General features: G+C 38.7%; 1 protein-coding gene across 1 annotated transcript in view; it reads left to right on the top strand.

Moving 5' to 3' along the window:
• Positions 1-17660, top strand: part of LOC307169806 (muscle M-line assembly protein unc-89) — a 536691-nt gene that overhangs the window by 497169 nt on the left and 21862 nt on the right. The window lies entirely within an intron of this gene.

Genomic DNA, 17660 nt, shown 5'->3' on the forward strand with positions numbered 1-17660 from the left:
TAAATTTTTAACATTTTATTCTTTTTTTCTTTTTCATTGGAATATTTAATGCTTACTTTATAGCTCGCTGCTGGAGAAGATATTACTGAGGCCAGCAGGGGGCGCTCTCCTTGCAGAAGTATGTCTGTCTGTCCGTCCTCCCTTCCTTCCACATTTTTAAAATAACTTTATCAAGTTAACATCCAAGGCTTTTTTTTTTTTTTAGGTATTTAATAATTCATTTTCAATTCTGTTAAATTTCAGGAATTGAATTGAAAATTAGCTAAAGGAATTCTAAGTTGTCACACACAACAATGGCACCCACAAATAGCACATCAGCAGTGAATTAACTAATTACCAAAAAAAATAAAAAAAAATAAAAAAAAATAATAATGTCAATTGTTTATGCAAATTATATTAGGCTAATTGTATTCTTATTTCCTAAATAATATATTAACAAACTTATTATTTGTTTAACCATAAAACAATGATTTGTATTTTCGCTCAATTTATGAACAACATTCACTGTCTGATGTGTCAATTCACTCCATACTTTTTGCTAAGTTGTTTTTGAGGTTGTCAAGTAATTAATTAGATGACTGAGTTTGTTGCGTGTTCTAATAGCCTAATCAATTGCATTTGAAATCGAATGCTCACACAGAAACACTGTCAGAAATATAAAACAATTAGTTATTGTTGTTATTATTAGAATTAGATTATTCTTTTGTGATTAGCCTATATTTAGACCGTTGCACCAAGGTGTAGAGCACCTTGATTTTTATCTATTACCTTGTCTTATATTTTCCTTGCCATTTTCTGTATTTTTGCAATTCCTTCACTTCCTAATGCATATTTTGTATTGGATTGTCTTGTCAAAGACAAGTACTCAAAAGAAACGGGGTGGCAACACTGTACCAAGAGGAAAAAGATAATCGTCTAGTCCAAACAGCAGGTGGCGGTAATGCGCGTTTTTAGTTTGTGATCCGCCGTAAAGAAGAAAACCGTTGGAGTCTCCGCCATTGCGGTCTTCTGCACTTTGCTACAATTTTCCAAATTTGGACAAGTAAACGTACTTATTATTTAGTTGGTTATAAATGATCGTGTAAATTATTTAGTCAGCCACAGTCAGTATAAAACTGCGGTCAAGTGGGCCGCGCGTTGAAAATACACGGTCAAGCCAGCCGCACATTTTTTTTAGTATGCGCGTCTATTTGTGTACTTGCGGTATGGGTGCTGGAAGAGGCCAAAATTGATTTTCGGACACATTTTCTGTTTTTCATTTTTTCATTTTCATTTTCTGTTTCTTATTAGGACATAAATAATTAAATTTCATGATTTTTGTATTAAATACGACTTTTAATTGTGTTTAATCTTTATTATTTTAATGTTTGTAGGCCTATATATGATTTACATTAATTATTACATAATTTATTCATGTTCATATTAATGTCAATTGTTATACATCATTCTTTTTTTTACATTTTCATGATTTTTTTAAGATATGACTTTTATATTTGTTTATTTTTTGTTGTTTTAATAATTGTAGGCCTATATATGATTTACATTAATTTTTACATAATTTATTTGTTCATATTAATGTTAATTATTATACATCATTCATTTTTTGTCAATTTTAATGTTTAATATATGATACATTAATTTTAATGTAAATTTAATTTAAATACAATTATGTAAATTAAATTATTAATGTTAATTATCATACATTCATTGTTTTGCATTTTTGCTGATTTTAATGTTTGTATATATAAAGTATTCATTAATTATTATACATCATGTATTAATGTTTGTTTGTTTATTTATTTATTTACTTACATTTTAATGTAAATGACAAATATGACACAACAGGCTTTTGGTGCCTTTTAATCTGTTAATTCTCATTGAATTGCCTATGAGCTATACAAACCTGATCTATGAAATATACATTCATACCTGATGTATGAAATATGATACTCAAAACACACGCACACGCACACACACACACACACACACACACACACACACACACAGCCATTTTACATATAAAAGGTCACAGTTTTGCCATTTTATTTTACGTTTATAGCACTTACATAATGTCCCATTTTCAAACACTCATATGAGTGACGCTGACTATTACTGTATTTATTTTCTACTGTATAGTTTTGGAGAAAAGTAAAGGCCAAATCACCCAAATCACCAAAGTGCATTCTAGCTCTTACACCATGTCCCATTTTCAAACACTCATAAAAAGTGTTCCTTCATAGGTTTGCTCATTGTTTCACTTGATTCCTGTTCAGAGTGACCCTGGCTATTACTGTAATAATTTTCATGTCATTTTACTGTATAGTTTTGGAGAAAAGTAAAGGCCAAATCACCCCAATCACCAAAGTGCATTCTAGCTCTTACACCATGTCCCATTTTCAAACACTATAAACACAAAAGTGTCTATAAATATGGAAGCAGATGCACGCACACCTTGCTTTTCGCTGAGGAGCTGAGCGGAACTCGGAGTCAGCGGTGGTCCGGCTATAGTGGCAAAGGGATTACGTCCTCCGTTCCCTCCTTCAGGGAAAGGTGGGTTGCATGCGCAACCAGGATGTTCCCTTTCAGTCGAGAACGTCAGATGTAGTCGATGTCGACTGAATGGGATCTTTAACCCTGGAAAAAGCCACTAGAGCTGCCACCTTCCAGTGCCTGGGTAAAAGCCTCTAGTCCCCCTTCAACTCTGAGGTGGAGAAGGGCGAGGCTGCTGTTCCACAGACCGGGGTCTCAACTTGTGAGAGTTAGCCAGCCCGAATTCCAGGCACAACTCGTTGACCGAAAGCTAGCAAGTCCCTACCCTCTAGTGGAGACCATGCGAGCAGGAGAACTGTTTCTTAAAAAAACTGAATTTTCAACTCACTGCCTGTGATGGCTCAGGGGTGGTCTTCTGCAGTGCAGTAGCACCAGAGAAAAAGACCCAAGAAGGTAAAGAGGGGACGCAAGGCGAATATATCTCCTTGCTTGCTTCAGGGACCTGACGATCAAATCGCGCTCCGCTTGGATTTAAATCCACTGCCTCATTGTGCATCAATATAGAAGCCACAACATTTTGAAGTGGAGGGGGCAGCCCTCACTCCAACCACAAGCAGTTTTTTAAAAGGGAGCACTGAAGTGATCAAACACCTTCGGGACACAATTCAAGACTCAATTCAACGAACAGGTTCGACTTCTATTAGAGAAGCTCGCATCTTTCTAGAGGGTGCTCACAGAAGTGATGGTCTCTACTGCATAACAATTATTGCAGTAGACCAGAACCTCCGCGTCCCGTTCTTACTAAAACCAGACCTGGAACTTTCCAAGGTCTAGACGCGGGTGCCATCGTGCCACATCCCTGAGAATGTGCTCAGAGGACAGGCTTGTGCACATTTCAGAATTGAATTGAGAATGACTCCTTTATTCCAATTCAATTCTTGAATTTGAATTGAATTTGAATTGATGTCAAAAACAGGATCTAGAATTACAATTCGAATTTGAATTAAAGGAAGCAGAATTGCAATTCAGTAAAAATTCAAAGAAATTAATATACATATTTTAAGTTAAGTGTTTAACAATGAAGCTTTACAGTATATGTCAGATATGATTGCATTATAAATGAAGAGTTCAGATGCAAAAGCGTCTAAGTGCCATCTGAAATTTTCTTCTAGAATGATAATTTTTATCAAGCTTGTATATTTAAGTTCAGTAATTTCACTTAAATGACAATTAATAGGTAATTTTCATTGCCATTTAAGTGAAATTACTGAAATTAAATATACGAGCTTGATAAAATGTATCATTTTAGAAGAAAATTTCAGATGGCACTTAGAGGCTTTTGCAACTGAACTCTTCAAATGATATTAGTTTGAACTACTTGTACAGATTACATTAAAATGAAATGTTTTCCCCCAGCAATGAATGTTAAAAGCTCTAGTCACAGAACAAATAATTAAGTTTGATTTATTGTAATTGTATTTAGTTGTATTACTGAGGTAAAATGTTTAATTCAATTAGTTACTAATCAACTTAAAACGAAATTGCTTTGCATTGATAAAGTTATCCAAATAAAGTATTCCAAACCACATTTATAATAGGTAACTAATAATAGTAAGCAATAACAGTTCCAAAGTAACCTTCCTAACACTGAATGCATGTGAGACTCAACACATTCTTTCTGTTGTGTGACTGTGGCATTTCTTTGAATTGCCATGAATTTAATTCCACTTCCTGTCATTCTAATTCAAATTCAATTCAACGTCCTGTGGGGCGGAGTAAATTCAATTCAAATTCCAATTCATGAATTGCATGGAGGCCAATTCTGAAATTCTGAATTTTGCACAAGCCTGTCAGAGGAAGGTGTCAGGAAGGCTGTCGAGAGGAGGTTGGTTGGGCCAGTGAGAGGCAAATAACACAACTTGTTCCATCTCTTCCTTATTTTAGCATCATAGTGCAAGAAGGCTCAATGGGGAACGCATTTCTGCAGGGCCCAGGGCCAGTTGTGGCCAGAGTCTTTGTTCGAGGGATGTCCACTCAGACAAGAGAAGAAACAACTGGCTTGGAACGAGTCCAGAGGGGCAACCGACGTGGCTGTACGGTCCCGAAGTGGTCCGAAACCACTGGCCAGCTAGGGATGGAGTCTCCACTGTATCTGGACTGGAGGCTGTTGTGAGGCTTGTGAGCGGCACGATTGAGCAGGCCAGAAAAATACATGGAATGAAGCAACCTTAGAAGCTCTGACTCCAAGGAGGAGGTGGTGGGCGTGTTGAAACATGTGAGAAGAGCGCAGCTCGACAGTCGTGATGTTGTCAGAACAGTACAAGCTCGCTGAGCAGCGGTGTCTCGAAGCGAGGGACTGTAAGCAACTCGAAGCAACAATTGCCAATGCAGTCTGAGAGCTCCCAGAGCTCTGTTACTGCATGCCCTTTATACGTGGCCCCTCAGCCAACATTTGGAGGACACTTGTTCCAGGAGCCACTAGCCTGGGGAAACAAAGGTCTGCTTATGGACTGAGGGTTTAGCGACAGGCCAGGGTGTTCACCACACAGAGCGTGCCGTTCTGCCACGGCCACCTCGCGACTCTGTCATCAAGCCAGTGCTGAAGCGGTCTCCATATGGAGGAAGCCGTGGGGCTGCATCTGCCATATGCCCCAGAAGCCTCTGAAAGTTTCAGTGGGACCATTTCTCACTTCTAATAGCTCTGAGCTGGCACACCTCACTTGAGAGATACGCTAGACCGAGACCAGATCTAGAGATACTAGAAAAGAGATACTCGGCATTTGAGATTATTCTTTCCCAGTTGACCTGAAGACCCAACTGGCTATGGAGCACTCGAAGGGTAGGACCATGTACTGATACTTTGTATCTTTGAATGCAAGAACACAGAAAGTCTGTGGAGCAGAAGGATAGAGATCTGAAGTACACGTCTTTCAGGTCGAACGCTGCAGACCAAGCTTGGGGACGGCCGGGGCATTGAAAATGCAACTGTGTTTACAAGTGAACAGAGGCTTTTGAAAAAGGGGCCCGTATCAGTTGGCACAGAACCAAGATGGTCATAACCCACCACATAATAAGGGTACAATGAAGTATGGGTTCTGAAGCCAAACTCCATACAGGCTGGAGGGAACGGCTAGCACGCGTCCTTTCGCCAGTAGGACTGCGGCGCACACACACAGGACAGGAGCTCTGCTCAACACCTAGGTGTGATGGATCTTACTAAAAAATCTTTTAGGAGCATTTCTGCTTAACACCTAGGTATGATGAATATCACTGAGCCTGGGCGGAAGCCGAGCGAAATTAATCACAAGCTGGGTCTGAAGGTACCAAATGGGGCCAGGCTGGGCATCGGTTGGAAGCGTTTTAGACTTCGACAAAACCGGACCAGGGGCCAAGGAACCACAGACGTACCGAGGTGGGGCCGCGAGGTGGAGGACAGGGATCTGGCTTGAGAGGCCCGAAGGCAACCCGAAGTGTTATTTGAGTGTGTGGGGGAACAAATACCTGACTCCACTAAGTGGCAGGGAATGCATGAAAAGGCGGATGACCGGGTCCTCGAATCACACCCAGCTGCCAGCTGGCGAACAAGAGGGGGCTGAGGGGTGCAAGGCTTTACAGGGTCGCACACCACCAGACAGGGGAATTTGTTTGAAGCTCTTTGTTTGAAGTGTGGGTACCGCTTATTCTCAGCCCTTTTTTTGGGAGCCAGCAGTGGAACAGACACACACAAAAACAAAGACTCCACCCGGCCCTCATCTGGGGGGAGGGAGTGGATGACCAACTCTAAAGCACCCTCCTCCATCCCTGAGTGGCACGCTCAGGAGCGCTTTCGCTGTCTCTTGCCACCTGGCTTGGCAGCACCTAGAGCTGGCTGGGCGTCCCTACTGCGGCCGGCTCTATGCTGAGGCCTGGCTGGAGGCTGCTGCGGAGGCCCAGCGGGAGCAGCGGTAGAGGAAAATCCTTGGCGATGAGCAGGTGGAGGAACTGCCACCGGTGGCGGGGTGGCAGCAGAGGGCCGCCGGGGCAGGATGTGCCGGATGGCCTCCGTCTGCGCTTGGGCGGCAGAAAACTGCTATAACCTGGTAAGCTCTCTATGCACTTCGGGGAAAGAAAGGCACTGGGACAGCGAGCAGAGGCTCAGGACACGGTGGAAGATTACAATCGAGCCCAACAGCCTCGGCAGCCCGATTCAGCCTAGCTGATGTTTCTGGATCTGGCTCGGGCAACGTTACACTCCTAGAGGGAGACAACGCAGCTGAGTCATCATTTCCAAAGGTCAGCTCACCCTCCGATGCTGCAATCGGCATCCTGTCCCCTGGAGAGGCCCGAATGAAACAGCTGGTCCATTACAGAGGGACCAGCATGCTCAAGGGGGCTCCACTGTCTGCGATGTGATAGAGGAGTGAGGGGCCCACAGTGATTGGTAACCGGGCGGGGTAGCCTCACTATGATCCTCTGATCACTCATCCCACACGGCGCCGTAGCGGGGCGAGGCGTGGTAATGGGGACTCCGGCTTCACGCATGAAGGTGAGTCTCGATCTCAACACCGTGATAGTCATATCCTCACAATGAGAACATAAACTATCCAAAAAAGCTGCTTCAACATGCTGAATATGTACATATATATTATTTACACATATATAATACAAACACATGATACAACCATTGTGATCGTCCATATGGAGGGACAGGGAATGATCGCATCCAGAAATTACATGTAAATAAATACAGTAATAGTCAGGGTCACTCTGAACAGGAATCAAATGAAAGAATGAGCAAACCTATGAAGGAACACTTTTTATGAGTGTTTGGAAATGGGACATGGTGTAAGCGCTAGAATGCACTTTGATGATTGGGGAGTTTGTCTTTAATTTTCTCCAAAACTATACAGTAAAATTAATTATAAATAAATACAGTAATAGTCAGGGTCAATCTGAACAAGAATCAAATGAAAGAATGAGCAAACCTATGAAGGAACACTTTTTATGAGTGTTTGAAAATGGGACATGTTGTAAGTGCTAGAATGCACTTTGGTGATTGGGGTGAGTTTGTCTTTAATTTTCTCCAAAACTATACAGTAAAATTATTTGAAAATAAATACAGTAATAGTCAGGGTCACTCTAAACAGGAATCAAGTGAAAGAATGAGCAAACCTATGAAGGAATACTTTTTATAAGTGTTTGAAAATGGGACATGGTGTAAGTGCTAGAATGCACTTTCATAATGGGTTGAATTGGCCTTTACTTTTCTCCAAAACTATACAGTAGAAAATAAATACAGTAATAGTCAGCGTCACTCATATGAGTGTTTGAAAATGGGACATTATGTAAGTGCTAGAACATAAAATAAAATGGTAAAACTGTGACCTTTTATATGTAAAATGGCTGTGTGTGTGTGTGTGTGTGTGTGTGTGTGTGTGTGTGTGTGTGTGTGTGTGTGTGTGTGTGTGTGTGTGTGTGTGTGTGTGTGTGTGTGTGTGTGTGTGTGTTTTGAGTATCATATTTCATACATCAGGTAAGAATGTATATTTCGTAGATCAGGTTTGTATAGCTCATAGGCAATTCAATGAGAATTAACAGATTAAAAGGCACCAAAAGCCTGTTGTGTCATATTTGTCATTTACTTTAAAATGTAAGTAAATAATTAATGAATACTTTATATATACAAACATTAAAATCAGCAATAAAAATGCAAAGCAATGAATGTATGATAATTAACATTAATAATTTAATTTACATAATTGTATTTAAATTAAATTTACATTAAAATTAATGTATCATATATTAAAGATTAAAATTTACAAAAAAATGAATGATGTATAATAATTAACATTAATATGAACATGAATAAATTATGTAATAATTAATGTAAATCATATATAGGCCTACAATTATTAAAATAATAAAAAATAAACAAATATAAAAGTCATACCTTAAAAAAATCATGAAAATGTAAAAAAAAGAATGATGTATAATAATTAACATTAATATGAACATGAATAAATTATGTAATAATAAATGTAAATCATATATAGGCCTACAAACATTAAAATAATAAAGATTAAACACAATTAAAAGTCGTATTTAATACAAAAATCATGAAATTGAATTATTTATGTCCTAATAAGATGGAAAATAGCAGAAAATGTGTCCGAAAATCAATTTTGGCCTCTTCCAGCACCCATACCGTAAGTACACAAATAGACGCGCATACTAAAAAAAATGTGCGACTGGCTTGACCGTGTATTTTCAACGCGCGGCCCACTTGACCGCAGTGGTATAACTGGTATACAAATCTATCTGTTGGTATTTAGTAGGGTTAACAATCGTTGCCTTCAGTCGGTAGGGTGTGGTTCAGTAACAAACAACGAATATTAAAAACAATCGAAGTTAGGTTTGTTGAAATCTGCAACATGAAGTACACCTTCAAATTCTTTCAGATTGTTCTACTAATATGTGGTAAGTGCTCGATTTCTTTTTCTTTTCTTTTTTTTACACTTTCGGTTTCACTTTGACAGTCATATAATAGCGTTCATTGACTGTTGTCTTCCCCTAGTAAAAAAAGTATGCTAAGAATACTTGCAGCCAGACTAATTGTCAGTATACTTAAAGTGTGTTAATGATTAGTTAATTTGAAGTGTGCAATTTTGGATCATTTTTTTTTTTGTACTAAGTGTATTTTAGTTATAATTAAATTATACTAAAGTATAACTTTAAGTGTATTTAGTGTACATTTTGATGCTAAATTGAGACAATTTCAAGAACATGCGTATTTTCATGCTTGATTATATTAAAGCATACTTTTTTTGTATTACAAGTACATTACAAATTAATTAAGAGTGTCTTCCAAACAAACAAGAAATATACCATAAATATATTATTTTTGAGTAAAAATATACTTTCTTCCCCAAAGCTGAATGCACTTGTCAGGGTCATTACAATAAATAACATGTAACTTCAATACCACACAGATACACATAATAAACTCAAACAGTGTTTATTAAATCCTCACAAAGTTTTAGCATCGAAAAACAGAACAAAATGCACCATGTAATATTTGGTTTATTTACCGTGAGACACAAAAGGCGTTTTCTCCTATAGACCCATAATACACTAAAACACAACATAAATTCACAAAATACATCAATTTTCTTAGCTTGATGTAATCCAAATCTTTAGAATCCATACGTTGTTTGCAAGAAACAGATCCAAATTCAGCCCTTTATCTAGTGATCTTCATCTCCACTTCTCAGCAGAGACCGTAAACGTCAATCGTGGTGAATTCAAATTCAAAAATTGTGCCCGAACTACGACATGTTTTACGTCAGTGATATATCAAACACTCATTGGCTCTCGCATGCTTCGTCACAGATTGCGACATGCCGTGTTTAAGATGGTGTACTAGATTTGAAATGGAGCAGGTTCTTACAAAACTGGGTGGGACACAATTACATAGCCCAGGTGATACTAATTTGGGCCCCACATGGGTGTGCTGTCTGGGGATACTGCATGTACATTTGGTAGCTTCAAAAGCTGTTAAAATAGAAATAATCCCTTTTTCAAAATATCTCTGAAACAGATTCCAATATAAATACACTTTTGAGAGCAAGGTAATGTGCCTCAACTTGACAATGTCATTGTATTTTTGGTACTCAGACAGGAATGATCTATGCAAAAAAAAAAAAAAAAAAATTATAGAGGGAATTGAGATACATTTGTAGTTTCAACAATATTTCTTTTTCAGACATTCCCCTTTAAATACAATATGTATCAGCTGGGTGCAAAGTGAACCACATTGTTTTTTGACCATTGAAACCTTGAACCATTGAACACATAGGGCCTTAACATGCCAAAAGACAAGTTTGCTAAGAACCAAAATGTAAAATCATATGAGATATCATATCTTTAATACTTCTTGAGTTACAGGTATGTAAACTTGGGGAAAATAATACTTTGGTACTCATGTTCCAGGCTATGCAATTGTTTTCATAGAAGAAAACAAGATACATTTCTAGTTTCAACATTATAAAAAAAAGTATTAGCAGTTGCGTGTCCCACATTTAGATTTTATTTTGTCCATTGGAAATGTGTACAATATACCAATTTACTCACTGAACCGCAATACTGCATTAGTTTTTCCATATTTCTGGGATTGAACCATACGGAGTGTGTAAAATGAAGATTGCAAAAGAAAAGTTTAAGAACCAAAATCTAAAAGGAAGCATTACGAAGTATTTAATACTTATTGTAAGTTACACGCATGCAAACCTTGGAAAAGGGAAAACCATGAAAAGTGCTTCTCCCCATTTTTAAATAGTCACTGTTGGTATAATGCAACAAAGATTGCTAAAGTCAACAGATTTCACTAACAGACCTACCAATCTCTGTGTAAAAAAATACAATGATGCTGCCATCTTTTTAAAGTCATTTTTACTATTATCTGTAATTTGGCTCAGAATCTCAGGTGAAAATTGTCATTTTGACCCCTCTCCACAAAATAGTGGATTACTCAGTAAATATATTCATAACATTTAATATTTTGGCTTCAATCACTATTTATGGTGTCTTTCCAGGAAAAAAAAATGTAGTCAAAGTTTCTGATATTTGGCTAATTTGGAATGGAGTGACCCTGTAATGCTAACTGTGGCGTCAGTTTTGTGTATCAGCTTGAGCCAGAGTCCGACAATGACTGTCAAGAAAAACAGGCTGATAAACCCTAACTACTGTCACAAATCACAAGAGACTCAGTTAAATCTGTTCACTAACATCACTAGCAGTGTTACATGAGTTTAATCTCTGAGAAACTGGTTCTGTTTGTTCTGCAGGAGTGTTTGGTGCAGATGAAGTGAAGAAAGTGTCAGTGATGGAGGGAGAATCTGTCACTCTAAACACTGATGTTACTGAAACACAGGGAATAATTCTGATACTGTGGAGGTTTGGAGATAAAGGTTCCACTATCGCTCAAATCGATGGAAAGGATATCTCATATCCCAGTCACACTGACATATTTAGAGGCGAACTGCAGCTGGATCAGACTGGATCTCTGACCATCAAGAACATGAGAACCAAACACTCTGGACTTTATAAACTACAGATCGACCTCAACTCTGGGACCTCACGTATGACATTCAATGTCACTGTCTATGGTGAGAATACTTTTATTATCGATAGTTAGATGTTTTCATTTTTTTGTTTTGTTTTATTAATTAAACTGAATTAAGCTGCGATTTCACCAGCAAATATTACTTATGTGTTCAACAGTCTTACAGAATTGTAGTTTCTCTATCAGAGTCATGCTGTTGTTCTGAATATCATCACAGCTGTGATTGGGACACATATGATCACATGACTGAACAACAGATTGATGCGAGTGTGACACTGCTAATATACTATAGTTAATATTACGAATTTAAGTAAATTCATATTGATTGAAGTAACCATGAGATAAACTGATATTCTAGTGCCAGTCACAGTGTTCAAAATGTTTAATCTGTCTGTCTGTGAATCTTGCAGAGTCTCCAGCTGTTATTGGTGTTGGTAAAGCTGAAATAAGGAGTGTGTCAGTGAATGAGGGAGATCCTGTCATTCTTCAGACTGATGTTACTGAACTACATGGAGATGAGCTCATAGTGTGGAGGTTTGGAGATGAAGGAAAACTCATAGCTAAACATGATATAGAGGCAAAGAGCTCACTATTACATGATACTGAAGAGAGATTCAGAGACAGACTGAAGCTGGATCATCAGACTGGATCTCTGATCATCACAAACAGCAGAACCACAGACACTGGACTTTATATAGTGAAGATCAGCAGCAGCAAACAGATCTTATACAAGAGATTCATTGTTACTGTCAGTGGTGAGTAACTCAAGTCATATGAATTATTTTTTTTTATCAGTTGTCTATGAATAATTCAGATGATGTGACATTAATGGACTCTAATCATGAAACTCTCCTTTAAAACGAACCAATATAACTTTCAGAGCTCACAGCTTTTTACCCAGACTTTTTATTAGCTAAAAGAGCTTGCTTGTATCTTGCTTTGAAACTTGTGAATAGATCTGTGATAAATACTGACTGTTGTTAAACATTTTTAATTGTTTCATCACTGTTTTAATGTTTATATGTAATTATCACAGTCATTAGCATATATATTTACTCACTAAATACACTCAGATCTTCACTCAGGTATAGTGCTGATGTTTATAGTGTGTTATAGATCAGACACACACTCACACTAATGTCTGTCTTTATCATTACAGTATCAGATCTTCACTCAGGTTATATAGTGCTGATGTTTATAGTGTGTGTTATAGATCAGACACATTCACACTAATGTCTGTCTTTATCATTTCAGCACCAGGTCTGTCTTCAGGTGCTGTAGCAGGAATAGTTGTTGTTCTGCTGTTGGTGTTTGCTGCTGCTGCTGCTGCTGGTATGATTTACTATCGCCGAAAGATCTCTGAACTACAAAGACAGTGTAAGTATTACTGCTGATAAAGCAAGAGAATAGGGTTGGCTCTGTACTGCAACGATACCAGAATCTAATATTGATACTAAATCTATACCATAGGTGACAAATGACCAGCCTCAAAAGATAACTGAAAACTATTTTATTATGAACACTGAATGAAATTCTGCAGGAACAAAAAATGTGCTTGTAAACAAGATAACTAGTTTGTATATCACATTGTGCACAATAGAATCAAAATGTAAAAATAAAAATAAAAAAAACTATGCAAGTTAAATCTGCAACAACTTATGTCTTCTTGCTTCCTTGGAGTTGCTTTTATATTTCATATTTAGTTTAATGCATCAAGTAATGTTAATATGTTAAACATGTATCAATACATTTATAAATGATTATTGAACTAGATTAATAAATGATAAAATATTGTTAGGTCAGGTTTCCTAACGAATGTTGACAAATGTAGCTTTATGTAAAGCTATTAGTTATAATATTAGTAATTAGTACGAGTTATATTAGTTATATCCATATTATCTTTAATACCAAAATTAATATAACTAATCTCTTTATACATTCAAGTGAATTCCATTAATATTTCATTGTGTAAGGACCACCCATTGGCCCAATGACGGAATCCAACGGCCTGGCGAAGGTTTAAAGCGTGTATGTCTTTTCAGCGATCCAGTGAAGTTCACTTAATTTATTGGAATTTAGTTTTAGTATTATTTCAGCTCTATGCGTAATCTGACTCCAATTTCAAATGATAATCAAATTTAGATCGGATTTCTGATTAGAAAATACTCATAAATATTGATTATGAATTAATTTAGATCTTTGATTATTCTGATTATCCCATACTTTCAATTATTCGTTCATTATGGACCTAGTGTCGCTTTGAGACGTCACGTCGCGACTGCGCGCTCACGATCACAAACTAGCCAGTCCTGAAATAGTCAGAGGGTGCAGTGCAAGTATGTTACCCTATGCAGTCGCGCACTACAGACCCATAGGTGTAATTTTTTATAATATTTGCAGCGTACTACATGCTAAGTCAGGAGATAGTCAGAAATCAGAAGGTCATCTAAGATGTGCTCCATGCTCCATTCATAGTGCCTTCAGTTTGATCTATCCTGGACAAAGATTTGCGGAAACACCAGACTACACATTAATCTACTGGAAATGATTTCAGAAGAATGCAGAATAAATCAAGGTTAACATTTATTTGTCAGGTAAAAATGTATCATGCCAATTACAGAAGTAAATTATTAAAAGCCAATTCAAAAATAAATGACATCATTTACTCAAAGATGACTCTAAAAGTAAGTAAGGTTTTCCTGACAAAGACACACAGTAATGTGTCAGGGTTTCCCAACAGGAAAATACTGACATGCATTACTGTGTGGGGGATTCTCCTGGTAAAAGATTCCCAAAGTATGCTCTGTCCCCTTGCCTTAAATACCAGACCAGAACAACAGGGGTTATACAAATGTTGTTTAGAGTTGTTTGGGCCAATCCATGTACCCCAGGGGGGTAGCACCTGGTTTCTTGAGATATTGTAAAGAGATATCAGCCAGAGAGGAGATACAGGATTCTCCTAAGTTCTCAATCTTTTTAATTAAACCAATGACTGCAATGAAATTAAGACCATTTTACCAATCGCACTGTGCCCTTTAAAATGACACCAAACATGTAAAGGAAAAACAACATATTCACAAGATATACCATATGTGATATATAGACATTCTTAATTTAACTTTCAGTGACTTGAGGAGGGAGAAGAGGAGGGAGAGGGGGGATGAGTTGAAGTCAAACAAAGGGACAAGGGGATAAGTTTGGGCAGGACAAGGTTCTGTGCTCTGTCTTTGCTATCTGCTGTCCAGGGGGCATTTTATGGCGTTATTGCAGGGTGAGTTTTGTTTTAGCAGGAAAATCAGTTCTTACAATTGTTTGAAATTAAACGCAAGTGCAAATATTATGAAACCTAAACATCATTGATTCTCGCATGTCACGCATGTTTGAGCTTCTGTTTACCTGAACATGAAACACTCAGATTGATGTGCATTGATCAGTGTTGTGGATGAAAGTCTAAATTAAATTGAAAGATTTGCTCAACTGTTGATCTATTAACTTTTTGAACAAATTAGAATTAGCAAGAGACAGATTTGATTTGTTGCCTCCCCATTGATCCTCATCTGGATCACCGCCACCACCACCATTCAAATGTTTGATTAAAAAACAAAAAAAAAACAAAAAAAAAACAGTATTATTATGTGAATTCATGAACCGTGACAGTTTTAACCAGGCTACTAGTTTCTAGTTTAACTGATCAGTATCCTGTGGGTCATATATAGGGTCATATATAGCGGTCATATATATATATTTTTTTTTTTCCGTCATCTACTGAATTTTTTCGTCAACGATACCAGGGACACCGAAACACCGGGGAACATGAAATTTGGTGGGCATGTAGCCCCACTAGACTTTTACGGAAAAATTTCGTTTGGTCCCCGGGGGCCACTCCCCCTCCGCGCTGGGGCCCCCCAAACCCAAAAAATGCAGAACTACCTGAACCGTGGCACCGAGGATGAAGACATTTTTATGGTATGTTGGTCTTAAGGGCCCACATCAACCTAGCTCATTTGTGAAAATGCCCATAAAACTTACTCCCATAAAAAATGAAAATGCAATATTATTCTGCTTTAATCGCCCCTATCTTCAGTTGAGATGTTCAGAACTGCACCATATTTCATGTGTATGATTAACTTGACATCCTCTGGGGGTATGCTAAGTTTCGTAGAATTTCATCCATGGGAGGGTATAAAATAAATTCATTTATGTGCACATTTAGTGACTGTACACTCATCGGCCTGTAGATGGTGGTGTTGAGCGAAGGGTTGCTGATTTACGATGATACTGTCACACACACACATGCAGGAATACAAACAAACGCAAGCATGCACACACACTGACATCCACATGCACAGACACACACACCCATACACACACATACAAATCCACATGCACAGACACACACACACAAACACACATGCGCACACACATGTACGCACGCATACATACACGCACAGACACACACATACACAAACACACACACATACACACACACACAGACAGACATGCACATACTACTACTTTTTTTAGGTATATACATAAACACGCAATACAGCCAAATTGCTCCACGTCATTTATTTTTGTGGAAAGCCAGTGCAGGCCTGAGCGGCGGTCATATTTTGTACCGCCATGCGGTACATCTAGTTTAGCAAGGATGCATTCAATTATTTAAAAGTGAGAGTAAATACATTTTTAATTTTCACTGTGTGGTTCTGGAGTGGAGAATGAATGGAGTAGAGGCAAAGATCTAATCAAAGCATTTATTGAAACAAACCAGATGAAGGTAAACCAGACAATCCTAAATGGGAGGGAAAAACCATAAACGGGGCAGATTTGTTAATATACCAAAGATAACGACTGACCACTACAGACTGAATCTGTGGGGGCTAGAGGGCTATTAAAGCACAGGATACTGATCAGTTAAACTAGAAACTAGTAGCCTGGTTAAAACTGTCACGGTTCATGAATTCATGAACACAGTTCATGTTCTGTGTGTGTGGGTGTGTGTGAGTGGGCGTTACCGCTCGTTTCAGCTGATCAGCGCGCCAGCTGATCTCATTCCCTGAACCAGCTGCTACCTATTTACTCACATATAAATTCTCATCACACTCTCCTCTCTTTGTCAGATCGTTGTTTGATGTCTCCATTGTTTGTGTATCCAGTCCAGTCGGAGTTTCAGTTCGTGTGCTCGTTTCCTGTTCCTTGTTCAACTGGTTTTCGTTTTCATCTGGATTCTTCACTGTTTCGTCACCTCATCACTTCAGCACCTGTATCTGACCATCTAGTCCCTGCTTTGCCTGCCTGCCTGCGATCATTGTTCTACTTCAACTACATTCAATAAAAGAGATTACTTGCATCCTTGCTTCCTGTTTATTGATCGTGACAGAACCTTCTTCATGGAAGCAGCGAGTAACCCATCCAGCTTGGATGAATTCGTCAGCTCCAGCATTCGGCGCATGAATAGTCAGGAAAAAGGTCTGACAGAGACAGCACGGGCTGTTCAGGCATTCAGAGCTCACCCAGCAAATCCAACATCTGCGAGCTCCCACTGCGCCACCCACACCGGCCGTTCCCCCCACACCATCAGAGGGAGCTTCCCAGTCAGAGCCCCGCCTACCTATTCCAGAATCATACTCGGGTGAGCCAAGCTTTTGTAGAGCATTTTTAACCCGTTGCTCAATGCATTTCTCTCTACAACCTAAAACCTTCAGTAATGAGAGTGCCAAGGTGGCTTTCGTGCTCACCTTATTGACTGGGAAGGCAGCACTTTGGGGAACGGCGGTGTGGGAGAATCAAGACCCTTGCTGCGCCTCATTCCAGACACTCGCCGCCGAGATGAGAAGAGTTTTTGATAGAGCGGTCGCCGGGAGAGAGGCGCCTCGGATGCTCGCGGAATTCAAACAAGGAGAGAGGTCGGAGTCGGAGTACTCTATCGACTTCAGGACCCTGGCGGCGGAGTGTCAGTGGAACGAGGAGGCGCAGTGGGACATGTTCCTGCATGGGTTGGCTGACCACGTTCAAAGAGAGATCTACGCCCTGGACCTTCCCACTTCGTTTAACGGACTGGTAGATCTTG

Source organism: Squalius cephalus (assembly GCF_949319135.1).
Source record: "Squalius cephalus genome assembly, chromosome: 13".
Lineage (NCBI taxonomy): Eukaryota > Metazoa > Chordata > Actinopteri > Cypriniformes > Leuciscidae > Squalius > Squalius cephalus.